Below are 8563 nucleotides of genomic sequence, written 5' to 3' on the forward strand. Positions count from 1 at the left end.
GATTCGTGGAAGTGTCAAATCATGACAAATTTGACCACTAAAGCCTTCAGCAACAGAGAAGTTCATGTGCAAACAATGATCATGCCACCTAAAGATGTAAAGTACTGCCAGCTTCTGGATGTATTTGTTTCTCGTTATTATAAACTGTTTGCACAATGCCTGGAAGAGTATATACATTGTGATGTTGAGCATGTTCTCAACCTGCATGATAGACATTGCATTATGGAGTTGCTTTCTTTCATATACAATATTATATATATACAATATATATGTTCATTGTCAAACTTTTCCGGTGAGGGTGCCACCCATGGTGTGTCCCTAAGTAATTTCGTTTGTCATTTGGTTGCCCTAAGCTTTACATTGGAGCACTATGGGATGGCTATTCAAACGTTATTTTCAAGAAAGGTACGAATTTCTTGTCTAAATCGATAATAAAAATGGGTTTAGTAAACCTTTAACATTATGTAGCCAGTCTTAAGTTTTGGAAAATTACAATCTCCACAAGTTAAGAATTAATATACAGTAAAAACTGCATATCCCGGAACCTCTATAAGAAGAAAACCTGGAAGTACGGAAAAAAAGGTCCCAGAACGGACTGATTTTATAGCTGAAAATGACCTGCTTTAGGCGGAAACCTCCTTAACGCGGAAACGGAACACCATTTAAAGACCAACGAGATGTTTTTATTCTCAGTAACACGGAAATTTCTTCCTTTATTTTTTTTACTCGCAAGAAAACAATGTAATACTGTAAGTGGAACACGCCTCTGTTGCCACTCGCTTATTGGTAACATTGTCGATATCACTAGAATACTCATAGCTGTTACGATTCCATTTCATTCTTTCATCTCTTACCCTCTTTCTCCACCTTTCTTTGTCTATTTCTCCTCTGTTCTTTAGTCATCTTTCTATTTTTCTTGTTATCTCTCTTTGTTTCTTTCTTTTTTTCTTCACTTGTATCTCAATCTTTCTTCACCTCTCTTATTCCATCTTTCAATCTTTCTCTTCCCCTCTATGCACATCGCGCTACGACGACAGGGGTCCCGGGTTCGAAAAGATACATAAGTACAACTGTTCGTTCTTACAATACTGTAAAAAGTGTACCAACATGTTGTGTATTTCCATAATTTTAATCTCTGCTATGCTTATTGTGACTGTATCGCATTTTTATTCATGTACGTACATGCATTAGTACTCTACATTATAAGTAATGTGAAATGTAAATCTATCTTTCCATTATTTCCTGCAGCGCTCTGTACTGTATTTAAAGTCAACCCTGTATAAGAAGGAAAACTGTTAAGGAAAATTTTGCTTGGAACCATCATGTTCCGGGATAGACAGGTTTTACTGTATTAAAGTGCAATGGCAGGGTTGCGAAAACAGGCTAAATATAGTATGTTTATGCACAAAGAGTGCTAAACTTGATGTCATTTTGGTCGTCCCTAACTTCCATGGGTTGATAATACAAAAAAATTTTACATTACTTTTTTTTCTGGTTGTGAGCATGTGTAATTCAACGGTGAGAGTAGGAATCGAAGAAACTCCCAAAATTATAAACACAAACTGTATTAAGTGCTTGAGTCCATGATATTTATTATTATACACTAAGACATTATGCCCTATCCGATAATTTAATATTAACGTATGTTTTCCTTGTATTTTTCTCAATTTATTTCTTTTGTTGTTTAGAATTTTAAAAATATAATTTATCTAAATAAGACAGCCCTAGAGGTGAGACATGAAACAGAAGATAAAATATTTTTTGTAATAACTATTCTTGACGAAAAATGTGTGTATATAAAACACAGGACCATATTTACTAGCTACGTAGAAAAGTATGATCACGTGAAAAAAAAAGGTCAGTTATTAAAAACAACTATAAAAATAAAAGTACAGTTGCATGGGATTATTATGTATTATTCTTTACCGGATTCACAACAATAAAGCTCTTAAATTGTGAAAATTGCAAGTGACTTAAACAAGTGCTGTGCAAATTTTAAGGCTTTTTGGAGTTCCGATATCTTTTCTGTTGTTAACGACTGTCTTTGCAAAAATCTTATGTTTACAGCACTGATTATTCAACTATCATGTTCAGACATGATTTCTGAGGTTAAGATGAAATTCAACTTGCAATTTAATGTAATAGCAGCACGTTCCGCTTCAAATTCCCCATGCATTTAAATGGGAGAACAATTGCCGATAAAAAGCATGGGGACACAACAGCGGTGTTGCCACATACAATAGTTTGCTTTGACCAGGCCAATTAACATATGCTGGGGATTTCTCCCCCATATAACATTTTATCCCTGGCAAAATAAAATTATTTTTATCCCTGCAAGGGATGTTTTTATCCCTCTTACAGAAAATTTCTTAACTAAGCAACAAACACAATTTATGGTTCAGTGATCAAAGGTTTCCCTGCCGAAAGGAGGACTAAAGAAGGACAACCTCACAGAGCCGAAACGAAACAACAGTTTTTTCATCACATTCTAGCAGGCTGTTTTCTTACTTAAGTTTTCATGTCATAGTGCTGACATTTTGCATGTATTAAAGTTTTCACAAGAAGCTTGTAGATCGATTGAATGGGCATTAAGTTTGAAAATACCAATAGATATTTGGTAAAGTTTTCGGTGTCATTAGTTCAATCTTGTGTTTAATGAGTTTGGGTTTTCGTAGAATGTGAATATACTACGTGTTTCTAATTAATGTGTAAATCAGAGGCGAAGATATAGTACAAGCAATGCAAGCACTGCTTGCATAATTCGAATATCATTTAATGTACTTAATGTTCTAACCGTATTTAGTTTCCATCGCACTCGATTTCGCGAAAAAATGCGGCCGCAAACTCCCCCAGCAGCTCTGTAGCAAGCACCAGCCTCAATGCTTGCAGCCGTTCTGCGGGAAAATAAGGCCTCCGAAGGAGTCACATGGCGAAGCGTGAAATTTTGGTGGAACCCGTCCACAAAGCTTCTACAAAAAGCTGTGCTTTCCGAGCTTGCGTGATTCCCGAAAATAGCCGAGTTCAACCGAAAGCAGAAGGATTCATCTATGGGTACGTTGCCAGCAAAAAACTAGTAACGAATATTTGTCTTCATGAACACGTAAACAAGATCGCAAATATAATAATAATTGTTAGTCATAAAATAACTAAAAGAAGTTATTATCACTGTTCTAAATTCCATATATATCATATTATATTACAAATTATTTTAGATTTCGCGAAATATAAAACGCGTAAAAAAAGTTGACATTGGGAGTTGGGGCAGTGGAATTTCTGCACCCCCGTGAAGAGTTTTCTCAGGGAGGGAGGGAAGATTGGACGGACCTTGGTCCCGCACCCTGCTTCCTGGTCGGTCCAGCTCAAATTACGCCAGAAGTGATGACCACTACCAGTGTTTGCAACTGCCAAATTATTTACGCAGTAATTCAAGTGAGCTCTTTCACAAATTTTACAATCAATAAATTGACTGCTTTTGAATAAAACTTGGGGTGAAAATAAAGCTATCTGAGAAAGAACTATCTACTGATATTTGTACATGGCATAGAAGTAAATCGTATACATTCTGCATTTTATGAGCACAAGAATATGTTTTAATGATTGATTGATTGATTTGTTGTTTTAAGTCCACTTTATGCACAGTAAGGCTAATCGGGACTGGACCTACAGTTTAAAATGGGATCTGAAACACTTGTGCCTCCACCGGGTATCGAACCCAGAACCCCTTGATTACAAGGCGACGACACTACCACTGCGCCATCGGGGAGGCCCGAATATGTTTTAAGTTCTATTATTATGACGCAAGTGGTGTTCCCAGGGTCTTTTTACGGTCCACATTTTGTCATCTTTTCCTTCCTTTGACGTTTTTTCTTAGATATACTGGGCCAAAAGGGGGTTATGTCTACCATCCACCCCCCCCCCCCTTCACCCCGGGCACGCCATTGAATGACACTTTATTACTTAAATATTAATGTACATACTCGTTCTGCTGAAATGATTCTGATTCCTCCGCGTAATTTTTATCTCCAAACTGATATATCTTTCCTTTGTGACGGATAAAATTAAGGAAATAGGTTGGTATCACTTTCTGTTGTTTCAGAGATTTTCAATTTGATCTTGTGTGGATGCTTGTATTTGCAGTTGTGGAAAGCGCGTGGGATAGTGTGAGTGTTTGTTGCTTCGTGTTTTGTGCTGTGAATTTATCGGAATGAACGCGTATTTAGGAACGGTTGATGTGAAGTGTGGGTGTATTATTGAGCAATTGAAAATTGCTTCGTTTAGCTCGAGAGAGATAAGTGTTAAAATGAAAATCGTGGAAGGGGGTCGACCAACACCAAAAGTTTGAAATTTATTGTGGTGAGTACATCGTCTATGCATGTGTTTCTTTGCTTTGAAATGAATTTTTTATTGTTTGTGTTTAACTTTTTATTTAGTGTTTAAGTTACTCCAATGCGGTTTTAAGGGTGCCCAAAAATACTAAATTACATCATGCAGCGTAAAATAAACAAATGATTCCCATTTTTTTTTATCTAAATCGGTTTGGTCACCGTTTGACCATATTAAATAATAATGAACAAATAAAGGTACTAATAAGTAAGTAAGAAATTCCGTCTCCCTTTAGTCGTATGCGGAAAGTTCGCATATGCAAAACGTTTAATATCATATGAATAACGTTACCTGGATTTTTTTAAAAAGTAAATGTGACGTTTGCGGATCATATGGTTTATTTTTAGTACAGTCACTTTATTACGATATTTTGACAAATCCAGCGACTGGGTAAATGAGGCTATAAACCTTGAATCTTTCCCCTCGGCATGTCGTTGTACTACATGTTTTGTTGTACTGAAACATTGCTTGCCTCCTTCGTAAGACTACGCTTCGCTACTGGTGTAAATGATATCATAGATTTAATGACCTAGGTTAGAACCAATGTTCTAAGTAAAGCATTAAAATGCTGACCAAGGCAACATTTATTGTATAAAAAAATATACACTAAAAACATAATGTTTCCACCCTCTAACAGGGTTTTGTTCAGTCAAATATTCACACTAAATTAGAGGGTGGAAACGTTATGTTTTTAGTGTATATTTCTTATACAATAAATTTTGCCTTTGGCAGCATTTTAATGTTTTATTAACAAGGCTTAACAGCGTTACCAATGTTCTAAGGTACTTATAACTGCAAGCTAATAGTTTAGTTTACTGACTGATGAAATATACAGGGTGGTGCATAAGTCAGTTGACCATGGAACTAATGATGGAATGAGGCAATAATGTTCGAAAGAGTTCACTGATAGTGATATTTCCTGACCACTGATAGGTTGGGGATGCCATGAGATTTTTCTTTGTGGGGAATGGTTAAGAACATGGTGTACTCCTTACTACCTACAAATGTAGCGTGATTGTGACTCTTTAGGTGAACTGAATTTTGTGCCACCTTGTATATAAAAATAGGCATACCCCCCCACAAGCAAAAAGCCTAATTTGCACAGTGTCCACCATACCAGCCAATGTGCTGCTATACATGCAAAGCCTCTGGATACGTGGCATGGTTCACAGGGTTCAAAATCTTGGAGGGAACAGAGGAGATTCCCCCCAACCAACAATCTTGGCTTTAAAAATCCCCCACCAAAAAGTTCTGCAGGAGGGGGGAAGTTTTTGTCAAAAGAAACAAAAGATAAACAGTTTCTTTTGACTTCAAATATACTTTACTAACAAGTAAAGGGTCACTTACGGTGAAACAAGTTGTCCAGTAATGCATATATTTTTGGAAAGTAGTCATCTTAACTAAGGTACAGGTGAAGTATTAGGGATTGGAGATTAAGGAGATAAGGGGTCTCAAAGTTAACGTGGAAGTCTATGGGAAAACCCTAAAATCCGTCGCCAACTGACACTTAAGTACTAGTATTTCACTCCAAACATAGAGATGAGATTTTTAGAGGAAATGAATGTCCAACTACTGAACACAATCAAATAACAACACATTTTCTTATGAAATTCGTAAGTAATTTGTTATTTGGAAGCAGAAAACATGGTAATTGGATTCAAAGAGTGATACAATCAATGTGAAGTTCAGAAAACAGTGCGTGGCTCATACAAATGTTCGTCTCACAGTGAGCACACTTTACAAATGTGGTTTTGTCGCACTTGAAGCACTTGTCGGTTCCTATCGAGTCGAACCAGAAGTCATAAGGTGAGACCCAGGTCCCGGGCTCATCATCCAAATAGCCAGACTTGTGGAACATGAATCGAATCATGTTCCGGAATCTAATGAATTGGTTGTGTTCAGTAGTTGGACATTCATTTCGTCTAAAAATCTCATCATTCTCTGCACCTGCCACTTTATTTGGGAAGTCAAACATTTAGTTTTCATTATTTAATATGTGTAATTTTAACAGTTTTTTGAATGTCACAATTGAGGACGAGATATGAATTTCAGGTGGCAACTTGTTCCAAAGGCCTGCTGAGGTAACAGTAAAAGAATTTGCATAAAATTTGAATTTGTGAAATGGAATGGAGAGCACGCGATCTGGTGTTGTGGCTGTGAAAGTGAGACAGAAGTTGAAATCAGTTATAGAGATATTGTGGGTCTTTTGTTTAGAGGATTTTGTACAGTAAAATGAACTTATGAAAATTATGTTTGCAGTTTAATTTAAGCCACTCGACCTTCGCAAAGTACGGTGTCTGCTCTGAATATGAATGCAGGCATTCTGAATTCACTGCAGTCATTTAGCTTGCTCGTGATTGACATCCAAAAAAAAACAATGCCGCAATAGTCAACAATGGGAAAGACAAGCGACTGGACCAGTTTAATTTTTATGCGTTCAGGGATGAAGTTTTTGAGCTCATAGAGTGAATGCAATGCACTGAAAGCTCTTTTAGATACTGAGTTAACGTGCTCTGTCCAGGTGAGATGGTGGTCGAGTATCACAGCCAGATTCTTAACAGTAGTGGAGAAGGGCAGATGGGTATCATTTACATTGAGTTTAGGGAGGCTACATTTATCTATTTCACCCAAAATTCTAGGGGAACCTACAAGAATACACTGGGTTTTAGTAGGGTTTAGACTCCCATGTTAACTTTCAGACCCCTTTTCTCCTTAACCTCCGACCCATTGCTCTTAATACTTCGCCTGTACCTTAGTTAACATGAGTACTTTCGAAAAATATATGCATTACTGTGAAACTTGTTTCACCGTAAGTGACTCTCTACTTGTAAGAATAATATCGAAAACATACAGAAAGTAATGTGGTTCTGAGTGTTGCCTGGTCTCCCCCCCCCCCACCCAAACTCTCTCTCTGTCAAGAGATCATTCCAGATTTACATCAATACGCACAATAAAAGTAAAATAAGAAGGCACGAAAATAATAACTATGAAATCGAATTGATTCATATTAACATAAAATAAATACTAAATAAAGACTTATAATAAAACCACTTAAATTATTTAATAATTTATTGACATCTTGAACCAGTTAGTGAAGGAATTAGTTTGGTAGGGTAAGCGGGGGAAATTCGGTGAGTGGGGTAACTGGGTGGTATCATTTTATTTTATTTTTATTAATTTCCTGTATTGTCATAAAACAATAACTAGTACATGGAATGATAGCTTTATTCATTGGGCACTAATTGTATTTTTTCAGCATTTTGCTTCAATTCTCTAGCAAGTAAAAAAATACGAGGGTGAATCAAATATGAACGAGCCTTGTGTGGAAAAACAAAATTTATTGAAGGAAACAGACACATCCTATTTTTCTACATAGTCTCCGCTCTTAGTGATACATTTTTCCCAACGTTGTGGTAGGTTCTTGATGCCGTTCTCGTAGAATGAAGCTGGGTGGGTAGCCAACCAGTTGCGCACAAAGGTTTCCACCTGATCGTTGGTAGCAAATCGCTCGCCCCCAAGTGCTTCTTTGAGGGGTCCGAACAGGTGAAAATCACATGGTGAAAGGTGTGGGCTGTACGGTGGATGTGGAAGCGGTTCCCAGTGCATTTCCACCAGTTTCTGCCGCGTAACACCTGCTATATGGGGTCTGGCATTGTCGTGGAGGAACAAGACCTCGCGGATGGGACAGCCTCGTCGTTTGTGTCGATACTGCACCTTAACTTGATCCAGGAGGCCACAGTAGTAGGGTGCGTTGATGGTCCGACGTTCGTGTAAGAAATCCACCAGTAGGATCCCCCTCCAGTTCCAAAACACCATGGCCAACACCTTCCCCACAGAATCGAACTTTGGCCTTCACGGGGTTTCCTTCGCCTTTCCTCCTCCACTCCATGCTGGCACGCTTGGATGCTGGGGTGTAATGATGGACCCATGTCTCGTCACAGGTAATGATGCGATGCAAAAAACGATTCCCCTTCCACGTCAAAACGAGTGTGAAGCTGGCGACCAATGCGAACTCGGTCATCTTTTTGAGCAACATTCAGCAGCTTGGGAACCCACCGAGCTGTGATTTTGCGGAAGCCCAAGTGCTTTGTGATGATTGATTGGACACTTCCATAGTTCACACCAAGTTCGGCCGCAATTTGCTTCACAGTGACTCGGCGATCCTGTTCGACAAGCTCAC

Source organism: Lepisma saccharinum, chromosome 1, assembly GCF_977018435.1.
Source record: "Lepisma saccharinum chromosome 1, izLepSacc3.1, whole genome shotgun sequence".
Taxonomy (NCBI): domain Eukaryota; kingdom Metazoa; phylum Arthropoda; class Insecta; order Zygentoma; family Lepismatidae; genus Lepisma; species Lepisma saccharinum.